This window comes from Nicotiana tabacum, chromosome 8 (assembly GCF_000715075.1).
Source record: "Nicotiana tabacum cultivar K326 chromosome 8, ASM71507v2, whole genome shotgun sequence".
Lineage (NCBI taxonomy): Eukaryota > Viridiplantae > Streptophyta > Magnoliopsida > Solanales > Solanaceae > Nicotiana > Nicotiana tabacum.
In genome coordinates, this window is record NC_134087.1 from 61,237,077 (window position 1) to 61,261,340 (window position 24,264).

General features: G+C 40.4%; 1 long non-coding RNA gene across 3 annotated transcripts; it reads right to left on the reverse strand.

Moving 5' to 3' along the window:
- Positions 1-5,663: 5,663 nt before the first annotated feature.
- LOC142162714 (uncharacterized) lies at positions 5,664-18,310 on the reverse strand. Of its 3 annotated transcripts, XR_012694005.1 has the most exons (3): positions 17,671-18,289; positions 11,017-11,329; positions 5,664-6,210 (listed from the first exon to the last, which is right to left on the reverse strand). It is a non-coding gene; the product is annotated as an uncharacterized LOC142162714 (long non-coding RNA). The 3 variants fall into 3 exon arrangements; XR_012694003.1 differs by lacking the exon at positions 5,664-6,210 and having other exon boundaries at positions 10,777-11,329; positions 17,671-18,310; XR_012694004.1 differs by lacking the exon at positions 5,664-6,210 and having other exon boundaries at positions 10,777-16,580; positions 17,671-18,310.
- Positions 18,311-24,264: the final 5,954 nt, after the last annotated feature.

Here is a 24,264-nt window from a genome sequence, read left to right on the forward strand (position 1 = left end):
CTCAAAACAATATTTATGAGCTTTATGATATAAAATTAAGTAAAAAAGCACAACTATGTAAAAGAGAACTAGTTTTGAAGCAAAATATTATATTTCTGAAAATTTCTTTTTCCCAAAACCATAGAAAGTCCCAAGAATCCCTAAAAATGAATGAAAACTAGAGTGTGCAATTGGTTCTGAAGATAATAAGTTCAAACAATTTAATACTAAAAAATAATTTAGAAGAAAAGATGATGAAATAGGATAAAACATAGACATAGAACAAAACTTAGAGGAGAAAATGAGCAATAAGTGAAATAAGTTTCAAGAACTTTTACCTAAAGGAAGAAGCTTCAACGACCTCAGGTTTGGAATTTTCAATTTGGGGAAGATAAAGTTAGGGTTTATGATGGGGGGAAGAAGTTAGTGGTCTTTGATTTAGGGGAAAAAGTATTCTGATTTTGGTAGAAAAATCGATGCCTTATGACCTTAGCCTTAGTGGTCTTTTTTCTTTTACATTTGTTTACTTTTGTTATTCTTTTTGTGTAACGACTCGACCGGTCATTTTGAGCATTTACACTTCGCTTAGTTGTTTGAGGGCATGCGTAACTCCGTATGATGTGCTATGACTTATGTGAACAATCTATTTTGGTTTTCATGTTATTCGGAATTGATCTGGAAGAATGATTCTCAGCTAGAAGCTTTAAATTTGAAATGTTTGATCAAGTTTGACTTTTTAATATTTGACCTCGAATAGGATTTTTGATGGTTTCGTTAGCTCCGTTGAGTAATTTTGGACTTAGGAGCGCATCCGAATTGTGATTTGGAGGTCCACTGTAGAATTTGGCTTGAAATAGCAAAAATTTATATTTTGGAATGTTTGACCGGGAGTGGACTTTTTGATATCGGGGTCAGATCCTGATTCCAGAAGTTGGATCAGGTCCGTTATTTCAAATGTTACTTTTGTGCTAAATTTGAGGTTAATCGGACGTGATTTGATAGGTTTCGACATCGATTGTGGAAGTTTGAAGTTTCAAAGTTCATTGATTTTGAATTAATGTGTGATTCATCATTTCGATGTTTTTCTGTGTGTTTTGAGACCTCGAGTACGTCCGTATTATGCTATGGGACTTTTTGGTATGTTTGGACGTGGTCCCGAGGGGCTCGGGCATGTTTCGGATTGATTTCGGATTAATTTTCTTCATGTTGCTATTGATGGTTGCTGGTGGTTCTAGTATGACCGCACCTGCAACTGGTTTGCGCAGGTGCGATGGTCGCAGAAGCGTTAGTAGAGTCTGTCATGACGCTAAACCCAACCCGGTCATGATGGCGCCTCTCGTGAAGACAATGCCAGCCGGCTCACTTCCAATTCGCTTTAAGCAATTAAAATAATAACTACTAAGTCTTTAATCAGAAATAAAATCCCAAAACAAGCATTTAACAGTATAATTTGCATAAATAAAAGCCAACACAACCCGACATCGGGGTGTCACCAGTAATGAGCATCTAAAACAATACTACTAGTCTGAAAGTCTACTCCACTACTAAATAACTGAATCAGAAAAGAAATAAGATAGAGGGAGGTTGCACTGGGCTGCGAATCGCCAAGCAGCTACCTAGTAAACTTTCGAAGATCTGCTGGAACTGTCAACCCTCAGTACCAGGACCTGTAGCGCCCGAATCAGCACACAGAGATGTAGGGAGTAAAGTGAGTACTTCCAACTCAGTGAGTAATAAGAATAAATGAAGATTGAACGATATAAAATCATGTTAAACACAACATTTAGCTATCAGAGGTATAACAAAATCAGTAACACAATTTAACGATGAAATCTCATAAAAATACCTTTTTAAGCAGTCAACAATAGATAGGAAAAACAACTAGGAATGGTAAACACATAAGAACTGCCCCTAGGGCACAATAACATCAAATTAGCCCCAAGGGCAATATCACAAAACAATACCAGCCCCTCGGGCTATATCTCATGTCACAATGGGTAACCGTGCTCACTGGGGGCGTGTAGACTCCTGGATGGGCCCCTTACGGCCCAAGCGCAATATCAATCCATCTCGTGGCATCATAAACAGGCTCTCGGCCTCATATAAATATCAAGCCACCTCGTGGCGTACAATCTCAGGCCCTCGGCCTCATTATCATAATTAGTGTATCACTGCTGCATCGTGCAGCCCGGCCCAAAAGTATCCTCACAATATAGGCCCTCGGCCTTACTCAGCCAGAATCTCATAAGCTCTTTGGGCAATAGTAAAAATATGCAGCTCAGCTCAAAATATCTTTAAAACATCATTTAAGGTTTCTAAAACAGATTAACATAGCTGAGTTTTGAAAACATTGAAAGATCTGGCATAACTGAGCACAAGTATGAAATCAAACAGCGAGGAAAATATCATTAACGATCCCCTAAGGATTCAAACAGTTGGCACGAAGCCCAAATATGGCATTTAGCCCAAAGTATAATAATATCAAACAATTAGCTACCAAATATACAGGAAAATAGTCATTCGGGATTGAGTAAGTCACAATCCCCAACGGTGCACGATCCCACGCTTGTCATCTAGCGTGTGTGTCACCTCAACACAGCCGAACGTTGTATAATCCGGGGTTTCATACCCTCAGAACAATATTTAAAATCATTACTCACCTCGAACTAGCCCGAAAAGCTACTCTGCAACACGCTTGCCTCTCAAACCAACTTCCGAGTGCTCCAAATCTACCAAGTTCAGATTTTTATCATCAAATTATGCTAAACGAATGAATTCCAATTGAAAAATATCGATTTTAAGCACAAACCCCGAAATTAGTCAAAACTCGACCCCCGGGCCTGCATCTCGGAACTGGACAAACTTTATACCAAAATGTTCTTCATCATCTCACGAGTCTGTACATATAAAGAACTCGAAAATCGGAGTTCGTTGGCCCCTCAAATCATCCCTAGAAGGTCTCATAATCTCAAGCCCTAACTCCACCTTTTTGTATTGATTTTCATGAATTAAACACTGATATTTTGTTCCTTAATCACAAATAATCGAGTTTTAGGGTCCAAAATCCTTACCTCAATGAAGAACAATGATTTCCTCTCTTCAAAATCGCCTCAAAGCTCTTTCCCCGTTCAAAAATAGTGTAAAAGGGTTTAATGGTCGCGGAGGGTTTATTTAAATACTGCTCACGCATTTTATTATTCACCCGAGTACTGTTCACCCGAGTTACTGTTCAACCGAGTACTATTCACCCGAGTTGTTCACCCGAGTTACTGTTCATGCTACTGTAAAAAAAATGCAGCATCTTTTCTTCTAGTCTAGATTGATTTGTTAACCTTTAGAGATCCACCCGAGAAATCTCAACAAATATACCAACACATCCCATAACATCATTCGAACTTAGTCGAGCCTTCGAAACACCAAAATCAACATCAAAACACCAAAATCACATCAAATTCAAGCCTATGAACTTTGAAATTCCTAAATTCCACCAACGACGCCGAAACTATCCAAACCAACTCCGATTGACCTGAAATTTTGCCGACATATCCAAAATGACATTACCAACCTATTCCAACTGTCGGAATTCCATTCCAACCCCAATAGCCTATTTTCCACTGCCGATCGGAAATTGCCAAAAGTTAACTTTCGCCAATTTAATCCTAATTCTACACCGGACATCACAAAAATATTCCGGACACATTCCTAAGTTCCAAATCACCTAACGAAGCTATCCGAGCCATAAAATCCACATTCCGAGGTTGTTTGCCAATAAGTCAACTCTTGATTGACTTTTCTAACTCTAAAGCTACTTTTAGAGACTAAGTGTCTCAAACCTTACCAAAACCATTTCGGATTCTATCCGACCAACCCGATACCATATAACACGGATAAACAAAACATAAAAAAGCAGAAATGGGGAAAAATGGAATGGTAACTCATGAGACGACTGGTCGGGTCGTTAGAGAGTCGTAGAAGTGAGAAGAGGCTCGGTGAGGAAGATCGCAAAAGCGGATATTTGTAGCGCACCTGTGTGCGTGCAGATACGAGATTGGAAGCGCAGGTGCAAAAATCTTCGCAGAAGCGGAATTTGATATCTGCATGTGTGAGGGTTGCTAGGAAAGGCTATTTTCACATAAGCAAAGTTTTTACCGCAGAAGTGGTGGTCGCAGATTCGACAATTTGTCCGCAAATGCGGAATCGTCGGGCAGAATATTATAAGTTTGAGGGTTGGTCATTTTTAACACATATTGAGCCATGGACTTCGGAATGGAGCGATGTTTGGAGAAAATTTCATCACAAGGATTGAGGTAATTGTTCTCTACTCGATTTTATTTATATATCGTGAATCTATCTTCGATTTTAGGTTTTGGTTGATGAATTTTAAAGAGGAAATTGGGGATTTTGGCCTAAAGTTTCATAATATAAAATTGAGTTATGAACACCGATTCGGAGTTGGATTTTAGTGAAACTAGTATGGTTGGACTCGCATATTGAATGGGTTATCGGATTTTGTGAGTTTCGTCGGGTTGCAAGGTGTGGGCCCTGCTTGGAATTGTTGGCCGATTTTTGGTTTTGATTCTAGATTTGACCTTTTTCGATTGGGATTGGGTCCTTTAGTATTGTTTGATGTATTTGAGTTGTCTTTGGCTAGTTTTGAGCCGTTCGAAGGTCAGTACACGAGAGATGGCATTTTTGGAGCATCGCTTGGCTTGTTCAGTATTGAATTGGCTTGTTCGAGGTAAGTAACTCTTCTAAACTTTGTGCTGAGGGTATGAAACCCAAAACTACATGCTATGTAATTGATGTTGAGTTGACGCACATGATAGGTGATGGGCACGTGGGCGTGCTGATCGGTTCCAACCCTACACCACTATAGAGTGGCAAGAGCGGTTGATGCGGCTTTTACTCAAAAAGGTCGGGATCGAATCCACTGGGATCTAAGATATGTTTGGAATTGGATTCCTATCTAATCTAGCAATGTGCAGTATTCTTGATTGCACTTCCAATCATTCTTTGTTTGTTCGCTACTCTAGTTTAATACTAATGATGCAGGGAAATAAGCTATTTATGATGTTTTTGTAGGGTTTTCTTAATAGGTCTAAAGGCACTAGGGAAGTGACTTGTACCTATGTGGGTATCTAACGGGATCTACAGTTTAGGGAAAATTTGTTATAGTTGGGATCGTGATATAGCCATTGCACGTAACTACTCACTCTATGCCTCTCGGTAGTTTGAGTGACTTTGCCCTAATTGGCTTTCTCAAGCCCAATTGGGTGTTCAACAATGCAAGCAAAATTGGCTCAAGTCGGGTATTACTATCTCTAGGTTTAACACTTTAATTGGGGCTATCATTATCTTGAATACACCCTAATTCCTTGTTGGCCTGAATTTTCTAGACTGAGTCTATCTTTCTCAAGAAGAGCCTAAGTCAAAAAGGCACAAATCAGTGTTTGTAACCACCAATTTAACATTTAAAGTGTAAATCAGGCCAAATATCAATCACCCATAAATATTTAATCCCTAAAATAGAAGACCCATTAAATACCTACACTAGGGTTGAGCCACAATCCTATCTAATGGGCTTAGCTACTCATAATTAAACAAGAAATCATAGATTGAGATGAAATAGAAACCATAAAAAGTAATTACAAGCTCTAAAATTACTCAAAAAGGTAAAAACGATGGTTCACATGCTCAGCTAAACAAAAGATGACCTAATAATTTGAAAAAGAAGTATTTATACACAGCTAAATTTTTCAGACAAAAATGCCCTACGAAGGTACTACTGACAACGGAAAATGTACCGCCGCAACGCTTTGACTACCGCAACCGCGGTCTTCAACTTTTAGCTGGTTCTGAGCTTAGGACCTCTTGGAGCAGAAAGATGACCGTTGCAACGATTCTTCAACCGCGACCGCTCTTCACTTTGAGCTCTAGAATGAGTTCTTCGATTCTCTCCTCCGTTGACCGTGATAAAAGGACCACTGTCATAGTAGAGACAACGCTATCGCACAAAAGCACCGCGGGCAGCGGTAACTTGAAAGCCCTAAAACACACTCTCTGAACTTTGCCACCACTGAGCGAGGAAGCAAGACCACCTCAGCGGTGGATCCTCAGTGAACGCGTCCGATTTTCCGCTGTCAACGCTCCTTTTGACTCAGCTTTGTACTTGTGGAGGTTTCACTCCTTTTTGAGCCGGTTTTGACTTTCTTGTCTCTTTTTGACCAAACACTGCAAACAAGCACAACATGTTAACTTTTGGGAATACACTGTACACATTTTTAATCCAAAACTTAAGCAAAAAAAAGCATAAAATAGACTAGAATCCCTAATTATCAACTCCCACAAACTTAAGCTTTTGCTTGTCCTCAAGCAAACAATGTAATTCCCACCTCCTCAAGATAAAAGACAGGAAAATTTCAGCTGTCCTAAAGTAACCTCATCAAGAATCAATTGAGACTAACAATTACCCTCAACTCAAATACATTAATAATAATACACAACCTTTTTAGCACCATGGCTATAGTGCAACACATAAGCTGTGGAAACTCTTCAAGGAAACTCTTTTTGTTACATTGGTCATTGTGGAACCTAAACTCATACTCCTCAACTCTCTATAAGCAAACCTCACTTTTAGATTGTATCACTCAGAACGAGGATTGTTGAAAACACACTCATCTCTTTCAAAGGAAGGTCAAAAGTCCAGCTCTAAGTACCATAAGCTTGCCCCTTATATGAGTCACCACTAATGTAAGCTCACCCAACTCAAGATCATATAGGGATTTTGTGGGGATGTAATGAAGGCTTTTAGTTCAGGGTAGAATATATTGGTCTAAGAAGGTTTCATCTTCCCTTAAGCACTTTATTTGCTTCATTTTGGCATACATTTTCTTGACTCTTTGAGTCATTTACTTTATCTCTAGGGGCTAGAGCGTCACACTGTCACTCTTTCTTGTTCATTTCAATCTTTTTTCTCCTTTCTAATTCTTTCCATGCCTTTCATCTTTTGCTTTTATTGAATCCCTTCATTTATTCTACATTGTTCACTTTATTTTTGACTTTTTCGCTTTTCTTTCTTTTTCTTTTTGCCCTTTCCTTTTCTTTATTTTGTATCTTTTATCGCTTTTACATTCCTCGCCTCTCCTCCCAAATTTATGCTTTTGCCTTGTGCTAAGTAAAGATTGGGTGCTAAGAGAGGATCATTTTAGAACGGATAAAGGCTTGTATCATGGTTTTTGAAAGAATAAGGGCTATGGCTCAACGGGGTTGACTAGTGATGTCATCATTGGTGGAATATGTGTGTTTTCAAATCTCAATTAGGATCAAGGAGAGCCTATAATCACTTCTCAAGTCGAACTTCACTTAGGATTTCACCTAGGAAAATATTCAGGGCAAGTTATAGACTCATTGGCATGGGACTTGGACTTGCAAATCAATACCTCACCACACAAGCTATAGGATTGGTAAAGAAACAGAGTCGGGGACCCACAACAACCTTAGCTAAGATTTGAGCAACACAAATGGTTCTGAGAAGCCACTCGATGATTGTTTAGTCAACACAAGAGTCTCAAGGTCACAACTATCACCATCATGTACACACCAATTTGTTTTTCACCATAAGGTCATAGATAAATGTGTTAGGCCTAAGTGAAGCTTTGCTTGAGGCACCATTTCTCACTAACTACTATTTACACAAAAATAAAAAGAAAAACAGACTCAAACTCTTAAGAAGGTTGTCATGCCATCCATTATCAGGAAGAGCCATCCCGGTTCACACAAACTCTACCTTTGGAAAAAACTGTGGCATTAAGAAAACCAAAGGCTTATTGATCATTGCAACTTGTAAAACAAGAAGCTACAAACCGAAAAAGAAGCTATTAAATAAAATAAGCTATACTATTAAGAAAAATTGCAAAAGAAGTTATAAAGTAAAATGTGGAAAGTAAACTAAATATGTACAATAGGGGATTTAGATGAATATACATAAGAGAGAATGAATATATACATGAGAGAGTAACTTCATATACAGACCAAGATTGAAAAATAACGAAAAGTGAAATAAATGTTAAGTTATATACATACCAAAAGTGAAAAATAAGCATAAAGAAAGAAAATAGTATCATAATTATAAACCAACTACCAAATCATCAAAGTAGGACCACCCCCTCAAATGAAAACTAGTGTTGTCCTCAATGCTAACTAACTAAAAAAAAGATCAAAAAGAAGGGTAAAGAGTAAAGGAAACTCCCTATGGGTCCTCTGTCTGCATTGGGTCCTGTGGTTGCATAGGGTCCTGTGGCTAGGTCCCAGGATCACCTGGATCAGGGGCCTGTGGCTGGCCGAGGCACCTCCCTCAGTCTCTGCCAACTCAATCTCTACATCATCAACCCGGGGCATCACTCTCCTCCTCTTGGGCTCTCTCTCAATCTCCTACTCCTGAACATGCTCTGTCTAAGCCGCTAGAGGCTAGTCATGTAATAGTAGCTCTAATGGTAAGTGGTCTGATGCCTTCATCTTCTCCATCTCCCCCCTCAATTCCTTCACAGACTCTTTCGAGGCCCGAGTCTTTTTCAGTTTCTTTGTCTGCTTGGTTCTCCAGGAGCTTTTTCTGGTTGTCCAGAAGCTCCTTGAGAGACTCTTCTACTGAAGCTGGGACCTGTAGCTGTGTAAGAACTGACTGGGCTGCTATTGAACTAGATAGCACATACATCTTAGAAGTTGTCGCCTGCATCCAGTTGTTGATATTGGAGAGTGTTTGGCTCGACCTATGAGCAGTCAATGGGTATGCTGGGGAGGATGGAACTGAGGATGGCATGGAAGTAGATGGTAATGAGGCAAGATCCCGTATGGCAGTGGGAGGCTGTGAAGTAGTGACTACCACTACTGGCTCTTCAGACTAGCTAGTAGATGTAGTAGCTTTGCCCTTGGATCCCTTAGATTTGGGGTTGCCTGGACCCTTAAGGTTGTAGCATGAAAAGGGCATCTTGGGCCTTACCTTGACATCGAAATTTCTTTTCTCCACCTTTTGATCCTCCAGGTACATGGTGAGGAAGTTCGGGAAGGGGTAGGATCTATCACCCTCGTTAACCACTCTAGTGATCACCCTAGACATGATATTCCCGACATTGATTGGGAACCCCGCCATGATAGCCGCCACTATAATCGCCCGGGAGACCGACAAGGTGTTGTCGTGAGTAGTGGAGTCTACGCTTCTGCACACAAATGTCTCCCAACCTTTGCCTCAAAGTTCAGGGTGTTCCTCAAGAGAGGAACCCCTACTATCAACCATACTGGATGGTATATAGGAGAGCCAGAAGTGATGCCAACCACGGGCGGGCTACCTCATCCATCGCCACCTTCTCTAAGTACTATGTCTCATCTTCATCACTGAAGCCCAGGTAATCATTAATTGCTTTCCCATCAAACTTGACGTTTAGGTTCTGCACCTTAGTCACTTTAGTATCATTCTTGATGTGGGAGGCATTGTCGTAGAATTCCTTTACTAGGTGCTTATTAGCCTCCGACACCTTGCTAGTGATGTACTCCAATCCTACCCATTCATTAAAGTGCTTCTTCACATTAGGGTTCTTTGGCAGAAGATCCCGCTCTATGAATTGACGCTCATGACTTAGGGACTTCTAAGGCCACCATTCCCTAAATTTATGGTATGCCAGCTCACTGACAAATCTCTGTTGCCAAACCTCTGGGTTTCTTGTTCTTTCTACACCTCTGGTCTGGGTGGCACCCCCTCTCTCGTCATCCAGTACCTCAGCATCTAAACTATGGGGTCTTGTGCCGGTGACGAAGCTATCGGTGAGGCTGAAGCTGAGGACTCACCACTCTCCACTGAGCCATCAGACGACTCAAAAGAAGCCGAAGAAGTGGGAAAAGCTGGAGGTTTAGGCTCATCTCTCAAACGGAATCTTCTCGGGAAGTCTAGAACATGTGCAGGCACTGAGTTAGTCTTTGAGGCCTCCTAGGAGGGCACATGATCACTCCCCTCTGAGTGGGAAGCAGCTCTGTCTATAGCTATGATGGTCTTCCTCATTTCCCCAATTGATTTCCGAATTGCTGGGGTCAACTTTATTTGTCCCCGTCCCTTATCCCGGGAGGACTCTACTATACCCTTTTATTTCTCACCGCCGCCTCTAGATTTAACCATTGTCTACAAACATAATCAGTGGCACATTGTTAGTTGCTAGAATAAGTAGTGAAAAAAAAAACAGTAGAACAATTTACAGTGCATGGAAAATTTGCAGACCGCAGAGAAAGGAGTGCGACCAGGGAGGCTACACCGCGGACCGCGGAAAATGCATCGCGGCCGTGGAGGTATGGGGATCAGACTACCCACCCTCTAATTATATTGCACCACTAAGCGAGGTAAGTTGAGTGCGGCGACGGTGGTTGCACAGCTGTCCGTGGAAAATTGACCGCGACCGCGGACTCTTATTTGTACCTCTCTGAACTTGAGCACTGCGGACCGAGGAAAATTAATCGCGGCCGCGAAGAGGCACCACTATCAGCAGAATTTTCCACCGCTGACCGCGGTTATCAGGACTTCAAATTCTCATATGAAACTTATGAACGCGGACCGTGAAAAATCAATCGCGTCTGCAAAAGTCAAAATAGGGCTCAACAAACCTAGGGTTTCTAATTTTCATGCATTTTAGCAATATCATCAACATTATAAATCCCACTAGGTGTTCAGTAACCAGTTCTAACTATTTTAAGCCTAATCTAGTCAATATAAAGGAACCCTAAGTCAAAATTAAAAGAAAAAAGAAGAAGAAGAAGAAGAAGAAGAAGTAAAAACTATCAATTAAAAGTAAATAAGTACAAAATTAAAGACTAAGGAATGAGTGGAATTACCAAATGTGAAATGAGTGGTGAAAAATGAAGTCTAGTTCTTGTGTTTGTGCAGATTGTGGTGTGGATGAACAGTTAAAATTCTAGTGTGAGAGTCAATTGAGCAAAAAGGGTAAAAGGTTCTCTGAGGTCCTATTTATACAAAACATCCAGGGACCTACTAGAACTTACCTATCGCAGCCGCGGTAAATCACCGCGGTCCGCACTAGTGAAGTACAGAAGGGATGCATAATTAAATTGACCGTGGAGAGCAAAAAATCGATCGCGACTGCGGTACGGCATTGCTGACCATAATAAAAGCACCTCAGACGCGGTTGAAACTTCAGAGAGGTGTCATGTTGGACTTTTCAATCTCGCATCCGCCATCAAATTCCGCCTCTGCGATAAGGCCATCACTAACTGCGAAAAATGAAGCGCTATCAGTGGTCCAACTTCAGAGAGTGCCAAATTTTTCCAGCTTAGTCCTGCACTGCATCAAACATCCCTACACACATCTCACAAACAGTTAGTTCAAAAACAAATCCTAAACTAATAAGAAAATCAAAAGGAAGAAAAACACATGGGTTGCCTCCCAAGAAGCGCCTGATTTAACATCGCGACACGACACATGTTACCATAAATCATTTGAGATGGATCGTTGCCACCACGTGGCTGTCATCAAATTTGCCAAGATAGTGATTCACTTTGTGCCCATTAACTCTGAAGATTTCACCATTTTTGTTTTTCAAATCAAGAGCACCAAACGGAGTCACAAGTACTACCTCAAAAGGTCCACTCCATTTTGACTTAAGCTTTCCCGGAAATAGTTGTAACCGGGAGTTGAATAAAAGAACCAAGTCACCCTCTTTGAATTCCTTGCTACGGGCATACTTGTCATGTAAGTACTTCATCTTGTCCTTATACAAGGATGAGCTGGAATAGGCATGCAACCGAAACTCATCAAGCTCATTGAGTTGCTCCACCTAGAGATTTGCTGCAACATCCCATTCAAGATTCAACTTTCTCAAGGCCCGCATGGCCTTGTGCTCTAACTCAACTAGGATATGTTAAGCTTTCCCAAGCACCAATCGCTACGGAGACATACCAATCAGAGTTGTGTAAGCAGTCCTGTAAGCCCACAAAGCATCATCCAGTTTCTTTGACCAGTCAGTCCTATTTGCAATAACCGTCTTTGACAATATGCTCTTGATCTCCCTGTTGGAGACCTCAACTTGCCCACTAGCCTGAGGATGGTAAGGGGTTGAAACCTTGTAATTGACACTGTACTTTGTAAGCAAAGTGTCAAATGCCTTACTGCAGAAATGAGAACCCCCATCACTAATGATTGCTCTAGGAGTGCCAAACCGAGTAAAGATATTCTTCTTGAGAAAAGACACCACACTCCGGGCCTTGTTGTTGGGTAAAGCCACGAACCTCAACCTATTTGGAAACATAATCAATGGTCACTAGAATATATGTGTTGACACATGAACTCACGAAAGGTCCCTTGAAATCAATGCCCCACACATCAAAAATGTCAACCTCAAGAATAGTGGGGAGAGCCATCTCATCCTTATTTGAAATTCCACCTGCTATCTGACACTCATCACATCTCTTCACAAGCTCACCCGCATCCTTGTACAATGTAGGCCAATAAAAACCCCAACTAAGCACCCTTGAAGCTATCCTCGCCCCACCATGATGACCACCGTAGGGAGAGGAATGACAAGCATCCAGAATACTCATTTGCTCCTCTTCCGGAACACATCTCCAGATCACACCATCATTACAGATTTTGAACAAGTAAGGCTTATCCCAGTAGAAGTCCAAACTAACCCGCTTAAGCTTCTTCCTTTGGTTAGAAGATAGATCACACGGAACAATACCAGTCACAAGAAAGTTGTCAACATCCGCGAACCAAGGCATGTTATTCACAGATACAGAGAGGAATTGCTCATCAGGGAATGAATCATTAATTTCGAGGCCATCACGGGGCCTCCCCTCCTCCTCCAAGCGGGATAAGTGGTTCTCCACTTGGTTTTCACTCCCTTTCCGATCAACAATCTCAAGGTTAAACTCTTGAAGCAATATAACTCATCTCATCAACCGAGCCTTAGAATCCTTCTTTGTCATCAAGTAGCGGAGTGTTGCATGGTCAGTATGAACTATCACCTTGGCACCCATGAGATAAGGCCTAAACTTCTCCATTGCAAACACAATTGCTAACAAATCTTTTTCCATCACCGTGTAATTCAGTTGAGCATCATTCATTGTTTTGCTTGCATAATACACCGGGTGAAACATCTTAATCACTCTTTGACCCAAGATCGCTCCTACCGCAACATCGCTTGCGTCACACATAAGCTCAAAAGGTAAGCTCCAATTGGGTGCGGTAATAATGGAAGTGGTTGTCAATTTGTACTTTAGAAATTCAAAAGCTTTCATGCATTCCTCATTAAATACGAACTTGGCATCCTTTTCCAATAATTTGCACAAAGGATTCACTACCTTAGAAAAGTCTTTGATTAATCTTTGGTAGAACCCCGCATGCCCAAGAAAACTCCTCACCCCCTTGACTGATGTTGGAGGAGGAAGCTTTGAGATCACTTCAATTTTAGCCCTGTCCACCTCTATACCGTGCTTTGAGATCTTATGGCCGAGGACAATGCCCTCCTCGACCATAAAGTGGCATTTTTCCCAATTGAGCACAAGATTTGTCTTTTCACACCGGGCCAACACTTTGTCAAGATTCTTCATACATTCATCAAAAGAGTCACCCACAACACTGAAGTCATCCATGAACACTTCCAAGAAGTCCTCCACCATGTCGATAAATATAGCCATCATACACCACTGGAATGTAGCCGGTACATTACACAAACCAAATGGCATCCTAGAAAATGCAAAGGTGACATATGGATACGTGAAGGTGGTTTTCTCCTGATCTTCCGGACCAATCAAAATCTAGTTGTAACCTGAGTACCCATCCAAGAAACAATAGAAGGCACGCCCAGCAAGTCTATATAGCATCTGGTTAAGAAAGGGTAATGGAAGGTGATCCTTGCGGGTCACTTTATTCAGCTTGCGGTAGTCCATGCACACCCACCATCTGGTGACAGTCCTGGTGTTAATTAACTCATTTTGCTCATGGGTAACCATAGTTATACCACCCTTCTTTGGCGCACATTGCACCAGTAAAGCCCAAGAACTCTTCGAGATGGGGTACACAACCCCTGCATCTAACCACTTGATCACCTCCTTTTTGACAACCTTTTGCATAGCCTCGCTCAACCTCTTTTGATGTTCAACGGAGGGTTTGGCATTATCTTCAAGTATAATCTCGTGCATGCAAAAGGCGGGCTTATTCCCCGAATATTAGCTAGAGTCCATCCAATTGCCTTCTTTCTTCTTTGGAGCACCTCCAGTGTTACATCTACCTGCACGTTAGTAAGACAAGATGAAAGAATAACAGGTAAAGTTGAACTAGGGCCTAAGAATTCATACCTGAGATGTGAGGGCAAAGGCTTCAACTCCAAAATGGGGGGTTCCTCAATTGAGGGCTTTGTTGGTGGAGTCTTTCTGTTCTCAAGATCCAAAGAGAGATTTCGAGGCTCATAAGAGTAAGAGCCCATTCCATGCAAAGCATTGACACACTCCACTAGACCTTCATCCTCATTTACGTCAAGGTTCAACAACACAGCTTCTAGAGGATCCTCCACATTGATCATTGCACTAGTATCATCAACTATCACCTCTATGACAAGATCCACAAAAGAGCACACTTCAGTACTATTCGGCTGCTTCATTGATTTGCACACATGAAAGACCACTTGTTCATCACCCACCCGGAAGGTGAGCTCCCCTGCTTCCACGTCAACCAATGTCTTCCCACTTGCAAGGAAATGTCTTTCCAATATTATCGAAACCTCATAGTCGACCTCGCAGTCCAAAATCACAAAGTCAGCAGGCAAAATAAAATTGTCCACCCGAACAAGAACATCATCAATAATACCAAGCGGCCTCTACATTGTTCTATTCGCCATTCGCAATCTCATTGAAGTAGCTCTCGGTTGACCAATACCCAAGGTTTTGAACACGGAGTAAGGCATCAAATTGATACTTGCTCCCAAATCACACAATGCCTTTGCAAAATCTGCACTCCCAAAGGTACATGGAATGGTGAAAGCGTCGGGATCTTCAAGCTTTGGAGCCATCGAGTGCACAAGTGCATTTACTTAATGAGTCATTTTGATGGTCTCACAATCCATGGATCTCTTTTTAGTCACCAAGTCTTTCATGAACTTGGCGTAACCCGGAATTTGTTCAAGAGCTTCCCCCAAAGGAACATTGATTGACAAACTTTTCATCATCTCAATAAACTTCTTAAATTGGTTTTCAATCTTTTTCTTTGCAAGCCTTTGAGGGTAAGGTGGAGGAGGCCTTGGCAAAGGAGCCTTAGCCTTGGGCACTATCATTTTCGGTATATCTATTATGTGTTCCCTAGACGGGTTCACGTCATCTTGAGTCTCCACCTCATTATCATGAATATTAATTCTCGCTTCCGCATTCAAATTCTCTTCACTCACTTGCTCATCAACTATAGGAACACCATCATATTGCATTTCAACCTCATCACTCACAACTTCCCTTTGCTTGGAGGCATTCATATCACCACCTCGACCGCTTCTTGTAATCACCACCATTGCATGCCCGATGTTGTTCCTACCCTTCGGGTTTTCTACCGTATCACTAGGTAGAGCCCCCTTAGGGCGAGTATTCAAAGATTGCAAAATCTGGCCAAGTTGAACCTCCAAATTTCGAATTGAAGTATTGTGGGATGCCAACTGGACATCAAAGTTGGTGTTCTTCTTCACGGCGATCTTTCCCATCTCATTGTTTGTCGAGCTAGGATATTGGGATGGAAATGGAGGTGGGTTGTTTGGTTGTTGGTACATCAGAGGCCTGTGAAAGCCTCGCCCCCAATTCCGTTGATTGTCATTATTCCAACCGCCTTGGTTTGTTGTTGCCATTCTAGTTGCCCTAGTTGTTCTGGTTGCCCCAATTCTGATTGTTGTCCCTCCAGTTGTTATTGCCTTGTTGATTTTGATTCCCCCAATTTCCTTGGGATCTCTACTGTTGTTGTGGGTTAGGAGCATTGCCCATTTGTCCTTGGTAATTGTTCACGTACTGCACTTCTTTACTTTTCTCATTGTAGCTATCATCTTGATTGAAATCACCACTGCCTTGCTCATATTGATCCGGACTACCTTGACCTTGTTGACCTCTTTGTCGCCTCTTGTTGACCAACATGTTGACACCTTCCATAGCATTTACTTGTCTAGGAGATTGAACTTGTTGCAATTGAGCTTTTGCCAACTGGTTCATTGTTGTAGCTAACTTTGCTATTGTCTGGCCATGATCATGGAGCTCTTTGTGCAAGTGGATGACAGTGGGGTCACCCTGTGGCACATTGGCTTGACTTTGCCAAGTTGAGGAAGTATCTGCCATCTCATCCAATATCTCACACACCTCAGCATAAGGTGTGTTCATAAAATTTCCACCTGCTAGCTGGTTCACTACTCACTGATTGGTCGTGTTAATGCCATGGTAGAATGTCCGCTGAATCATTGCTTCGGTCAGGTCATTGTTCGTACATTCTTTCACCATTGTCCGATATCTCTCCCAGATCTCATGAAGTGGTTCATTAGGTTCCGGTTTGAAGGCCAAAATCTCATCTCTCAAAGTCGCCATATGCCCTGGAGAGAAAAACTTAGCTATAAACTTAATCTGCCAACCAATGCCCGCACAAAAGCACCGCAGGCAGCTTGGGATTATTTTTATTTAAAATTTCAGAGTCGCCACTTGGGATAATTGAGGAAAGATTGACTCTGTTTTACAGTCCGCGAACACAGAAATCCGGGTAAGGAATTTTGTTAACCCGGGAGAAGGTGTTAGGCATTTCCGGGTTCCGTGGTTTTAGCACGGTCGCTCAACTGTTATTATTTGCCTATTTATTTGATTTTAAAACATTTTTGAAACCTATGATGCAATTTTAACTTTATAACCGCTTTTATTTAATTATTTTTTAAGAAAGATTCAACGTCATCTAAAACGCGTCTTGAACCGCGTCACATAAATGCACCCGTGGTCCACGACACATTTTATCTAACGTTGTTGAAATTTGAATTTGGGTCACATAAATGCACACCCGGATTTAGGAAAGTAATTTAAATTACGCGCCTAAAGTAACTACGCCTTTGATTTATTTCCTAATCTAATTTAAGATTATTGTAAGGCCATAGGCTATGGAAATTACCGTGGAAGGGTGTAAGATTTTTGCTACCTGTTCTAATGAGTTATTCAACCTTAAAACTATTTATAATTTAACAAATTACTAACATCATATAGCTTGAAATTATCTTGATATCTAATAATTTGAACCTTAGCAAAATTGGAAGTTTCAATCAGAAACTAAAACATGCCACCACGTAGACTCATCAACCAACAACGAGGACTTCCCATAGTATATTAAAACTCAATTTGGCATCCTGCTTATTGTTATTGAAGCTTTGCAACATCAATCAAAATTTCTAATTAGCCGTTAAATTTATCTAGGTGACGAATCCAACTAAACAGTATAGAAATTAATAATTAAAAGGAGCAATGAGAATAAACTATCCAAATTCAGGCTCATGTTTTATAAAGTCAAAAGGCAAAGATAAATAAATAAGGCATTAAAATTACGATGAAAAGAAAAGTGTCCGCATTTGTGTTTCCTTTAACTTGGTCACATAATCCTCATTCAACTGAACATTGCGTTTACATTATTCAAGCAAGAAGCAGTACCTGATTATAGCAGAACAAACAAAGTAGAAAATAGATCTCTGAAATTGGAAGGAGGAATCAATTAATCAATGAACAGAGCTTCGGCAATGAGAGTTGGAATCCCAGGAGATGAGAAAATGTTGAATGATCAGTTGAAATCCTTTTTCCAAATAAGTTTTCAGATCCAAACAAAAAGTGAGATGAATTGGGGTGTGCAGGGAGGGTATCACCTCTTTTCAAACCTTCTCCCTTTTGCCCCCTTTGAACAAGGGTCTGCTCTGAAATGGGAATCGAGGAGGGGGGTCCCGATATCTATTCAAAATGAGAGAGATCCTGTTTTCTTTATTTTCCAAAAAAAAAAAAAAAAAACTGCTCGTTGAAAAATCAGAGTAGCAGCTGAGAGATGTTCTCGAAGGGGATGGTCTGTTGTCCTCTCTGTGCTGAAAATCCGGGATTGAAAAATGGGGAAGGGGACTTGGATCTCTCTTTTTGCGCTGCTTTTCTTTTGCTTTTAGAGTTGCAGGCTAGATTAGGAATTGAAAACTTAAGGGTAGAGTTTTTATAATTGAGTATTTTATATGAAAGTAGGAAGGGATGATGACCATTGGATTAGAAGAAAATAGATGGCTAGGATTAAATCTTGCATTTAAATGGGCTAATGGGTTGGGAAGAATGGGCTAAGAGTAATTGGGTTGAACCATGTCTTTTTCTGTCTCAATTTTGGGCTAAGAAGACTCCAAAAATTATTATTCAAAACCATAACTAAATTCCTTTAATATAAGATAACTATACTATATGATGCAAAAACAAATTCTAATTAATTAAACTAAACTATATTAAAACATGAAACTATTATATATTTTTGTATTTTTCAAGATTATATAAAGATAAAAATAAGGTACTATTTTGTATATATATTTTTTACTTTATGAAAAGTACATAAAATAAAATATTTTTATAATTTTTATTTTCTTGTAATAAAATAAAGTAAAAGAGTCAAAATTAGTTGAAATAGCGATTTTAGGCCTAAACTAAATATTTACATGCTAAAATATAAAAAAATTTGGGGAGGGTCAAAAATCATATATCTACAGCAGTAACTTTAAACCCCTAAAACACACTCTTTGAACTTTGCCACCACTGAGCACGGAAGCAAGACCGCCTCGGCGGTGGATCCTCTGTGACCGCGTTCGGTTTTCCGCTGTCAGCGCTCCTTTTGACTCAGCTTTGCACTTGTGTAGGTTTCACTCCTTTTTGAGCTGATTTTGTCTTTCTTGTCTCTTTTTGACCAAACAATGCAAACAAGCACAACATCTTAACTTTTGGAATTCTTGTACACACTTTTAATCCAAAACTTAAGCAAAAAGGAGCATAAAATAGACTAGAATCCCTAGTTATCATGTGCACCGGGTGAATTGTGACTCTATTAATTTTGTGGTACTGTGTAGTTACCTGATCTTACATGTAACCATGAAATTTCTACGTACTTGAGCTATTAAGTTGTGACCCATGTTAGAAACCATGTCTAGGCTAGATGTTTGTTCTGTTGGGACTTACTGAGGTCATTTCTGATGTTGAGTTATCTGCTTTCATTGTTTTATATACTCAGTCATACGTATCCATATGCATATCATATCTCAGTATCTGTTGGTATTTATTGATACATCATATCATCATATTCAGGCTAGTTTCATGACATTGTGAGCACGAGAGAGAGCGAGATTGGAGAGATTGATGATTGAGTGAGGCTGGGGACCTAATCGTGAGGATATTGATACTATAGCACGTGAGTTATCCGTGCGGATTCTGATATTGATACTTTAGAAAGCGAGTTGTTCATGCAACACGTAAGTTGTCCGTGCGGATTATGTTATTGATACTATGACACGTGAGTTGTCCGTGCAGATTATAGCGCTTGGGCTGTAGGATCCCCTCCGGAGTGTGTACTCACTCCCAGTGAGCGCGATTGATTATATTGAGGGATGGATCTTCCTTGGACATGGATCTTGTCCGAAGCATTTATATACCTGGAGATGGATCTTCTCCATGAGGCCGGATTGGCCTTCCTCGGTATTGAGTAACTGATGGTCAGTGATGTATATATTCCGGGATGGATCTTCCCTGGGTCGTATGGTCCATATATAGTACCGAGTGGTTGGGCATAATGAGTGAAAAGTGTGATACATTGAGATGGAGTATTCTGAGAGTGTGAGTATATGATTCATCTTTGAGATATATGGCATTGGCATGCACACATAACATACAAGCATAAAGATGTATTTTTCCTCATGATATACGGTATCATGTCATTTATGACTTTTTACACACACATTAATATGTGGGTATAGAGAGGTATTTCACACTTGCTATCTGGAAAAAAAAATGAAACATCTTATTTATTGTGGAAAGAATTTTTAGAAAAATTACAGTTTTTAAACTATCTCATATTTTACGATGATTTCGGTAAAGGATTTGGGTTTTTCACTGATATGCTTGAAAAATGAAACTATTTTCGAAAATTATGAAAAAACATAGCAGTTTAAATTTCGAGTACTTCATTTGTTATCTTTTTTACATTGTTATGAACTGTTGTTGGTTATTGGTGTTGGACCCGACCTATGTTCCAGTTCGTCACTACTTTCAACCAAAGATTAGGTTTGTTACTTATTGAGTACATATGGTCGGTTGTACTCATACTACACTTTTGCACATTGCCTGCAGATGTTGGTTGTCGTTGTTGATGTGTTCGATGGGAGCAGGATTTGAAGGTATATATGCGTCCCTGTTGTAACTGCCTCTTGTTCATGGTAGCCTTAGATTTATAAAACTCTGTTTATGTACTTTTCAAACAAAAGATGTGTTTACTTCATATCCACTTTGTAAACCATATTCTTGGAAGCTCATGATTTGCATTATCAGTCCTTGGGAAATGTATAAGATTCAGATAATTTTTTTGATTAATTGTCCCGTTAAATATTAATAAAATTGGATAGTTGTTAATTGGCTTACCTAGCGGGTTGGGTTAGGTGCCATCACGACTACGAAATTTTTGGGTCGTGACGTTTTGGTCTTTATCTAGCTTTCTAGACATATATGTAGTGGGATAAAATTATAAACTCAAATATATTTTAATAATAAAAATAATAAAAAATTAAAAGAAATATATATAAATTTTATTATAAAAAATATTTATTTTGTATTAACAAAATTTAAAAATTACATATATAAATATCGGGTTGGTTTGGTAGTGTTGACTTTTTTAGTTAATACCATACCAAACCTATTATAGTTTGATTTTTTTTACATACCAAACCAAATTAAACCATATCACTAGTCGGGTTTTTTTCGGTTTGACTCGGTTTGTCGGTCTGGTGCGGTTTATCAGTTTGCTTTATACACCCCAAATCACAGACTTCTTGGTCATCCACAACAACTCATATGGCCGGCTCGATTGTTGTTTCCGTTATCTTCTTCCTTTGAGTCCCAGCTGAGGAAGAGCGTCATTTTTTTGGTTGCTTGTTCTCGGGCTGGGGACTCCGAGAGGAGGCATCCTCACCGGAAGTAGATCCCCAGGCACTGATTCGAGCAAGGGCACTTTCAACTAAGATGTCGACCTCGGGGCAAGTCATAGAGCCCTGTGAAAGTCCTACATCAAGCAAAAAATGGAGTTAGCAACTTTTTCATGGAGTTGCCCATGTTAGTACAAAGTTAGAAGGAAGAATAGTTCGGATTACCATGATTTTTAGCATTCCACCCGTATTTGAGGGTCATTTTCTTCCACTGACAGTATTCTAGTGTTGTGATTTCCAAAATTTTCTGAATCCACTGGTCCAGGACTTGAACCTGTGATGGTTTCCATCGAGTAGCTGGAACAAAAGAAACAAAAAGATCAGCAACAACAGAAAACAATCTTTTCGTAAAGGAAGGAAATTAATAAATCAAAAACTTACGAAAGCGATTTCACGACTCAGGAAAAGATGGAGTTGTGGCCGGAATAATGTCCCTAGCAGTGATGATGACGAAGCTCTCCATCCACCTACAGTCATTTTCATCATCCACGCTGGTGAGAAGAGCGTGGTGGCCATATTTGCTGAAGTTTATTGCTGAATTAGGAGAGTAAAGATTCATCATGTGTGCAAGGGTTAGGGTTTCCCTAGTCTCCGTGCATAGCTGGTGAAGGCAATCCACTGTCCGCTATATAGATAGGCCTACTTACGCTAAGCAGACCTGGTACCGATGACAAAACTACAAAATTATAGGGCCAAGCCCTTAATTTGCCCCAGGGAGAATGGACCCAAGGTAAAGGGATATGTATAGACATAAGTAAAATCCTCAGTGGTGAAAGTAACCCGCTCTATTATATCCGGGGCGAGGAATTCAAGATTGGGGCAGTTGTAGTCCCCCTTCACAATTGGGATACTAGAATGGCGAATGGATTATGGATACCTACAAACAGGCCAAGTCCATGAAGATGTAGAGGTGGCCTTCTTTTGAAAGTCATTAGCAGTACTGAGATATTCTGGTATGATGGTGCTTACAGTAGGAGGTTCATAATCGACATCAGCTTCTTTGTCCTTGTCTTTCTTTGGGCCTCTACCGAAGAAAAGACCAGAGTTTCCAAAGAGTGTGGTGAAAGAAGCCATAATAATAAAAGGGTCAGTAAAAATTTTGCTAAAAGAGTTGATTAAGATGGAAAATTTTCTAAGCAAGATGCAAAGAGGAAGAAAGGCTTATGAAAATTTTGGAAGTAAAGAAGTGAAAAGAATGAGTAGAAGGGAAGTCATAGATGGCAAAAATCGTGGTCATGATTACCTCGAGAACCGGCGAAAATATTTGTTGAATCATGGGACAACACGTGTTGGGTTATTAAATGCGAGAATGCATCCTATCAAACGTCAGACACTATTCAGAAACTTTCCCGCCAAGAAAGAAATCCTCACCAACTTCCCGGTAATACTAATATGTGTTACCGGAAAGTAGGGGGACTATTTATATGGGATAAAATTGGTGTACAATAGATGGTCGAATGGTAGCATGACACGTGGAACCGAAGGTAAGAAAAGTGCAAGTTAGGCAATGACCAATACCAGACACAACGAATGTAATTGACTCCGTGTAAATCTCGAAGGGACCATCTTTCATGGAAGGAGTTCAAGGGTTTGTCATCGGATAACATTCAATAAGGGAATATACTCTAGCATTAAATGAGCGATCGTTGTAGATTATATTTACATTCATGGCCTGCAGTTACATATTCATCAATGACTCTTTTATTATCATTTAAGAGGAGTTTGATACGAGGATCTTGTTTTCCTAGGTAAAGCTATAAATAGCAGGCTCAGCAGCCATTGTAAGGATACAAAATTCTTGGAAAGCATACGCTATATTTTACTTGCTCTTTATCATTACTTTCACTTTTGTCCTCGGAGGCATTTTGCTCGGATCAATGCTTGTCATCTTCTTTAATTTCGATAGCTAAATCTCATTTTTAATCTTATCTCTTTATCGTTCTTGGATTAAATCACTTCGCTTCTCTATAAACCACGTAACAAATTTAACTATAATAAGGGTAAATAATTTGGCGTACCGTGGGGCTTAGACTGGCATAATTGTTTTGATCCTTACATTTATTACTAACTTGTTTTGATTCTTCCCTTAGCACAAAACAAATATGGAAGCTAATGATATCAACATCACACACAACATAGAGGGGCACGAAGAATTATCCCAACATGATGATTCAATCAGCAACTCTCGTAACGAAGGTGATGAAACAACCCTAGTTCGTAAAGGACGATACCTTCAGTATGTGCGATAGCCAACTTCTAATGATGCGGAGGAGGAACATGTCGTGAAAACTGTGAAAATCTTAAGAGAACAGCAAAAAGCAATCATGAAACACCTCTCAAGGCAGGACCGGGTGATGACAGTGTTGAAACAAGCTTTGTCAGGCGCCTCCAATAATACGAACGGAAGGGGCCCGACTCCTCCTAGTGCTCCTGCAAACCAAATGGGTCAGAGGGTTGACAACAAAACCCCAAGAGGCGAGGATGGTTTCGACACCCCAACAACACAGCATAACCTACACCACAGCTGGGAAAGGGAACGATTTAGCTCAACATGAGATCGAGTCGCTCTTACTGAAGAAGTTAATTTGGTGAAACCGTCACAAAGGGTGCCCTGGCGTGGTATTCTCTTTTACCCGAGCATTAAATTAACTCTTTTGAGATGCTTGCAGATTCATTCATTAACGTCCATGTCGCGGTAAGTAAGGTCAAAGCCAGGAAGGCGGAGATATTTAGGATTGCGCAAGGTGAGTTCGAATTGCTGTGAGAATTCGTGATCCGGTTCCAGAAAGAGAGGATGTTGCTATCGGTTGTACAGATGAGTGGGCAGTGAAGGCATTCACAAAGGTTTGAATCCACGGAGCTCCGACGCCTCCCAAAAGTTGAAAGGAAATCCTGCTCGTATTCCAAGCAACCACATGGGCGGATGCCCATAACCACATCGTGAGGATTGATATTTTTCTTGTTATTCTTGAAAGCAGAAGTTACAACTTTTCCATCTTTTCAACTGCCATGGCCTTCACTGATTTTTTCTCTTTCGGGAACACAC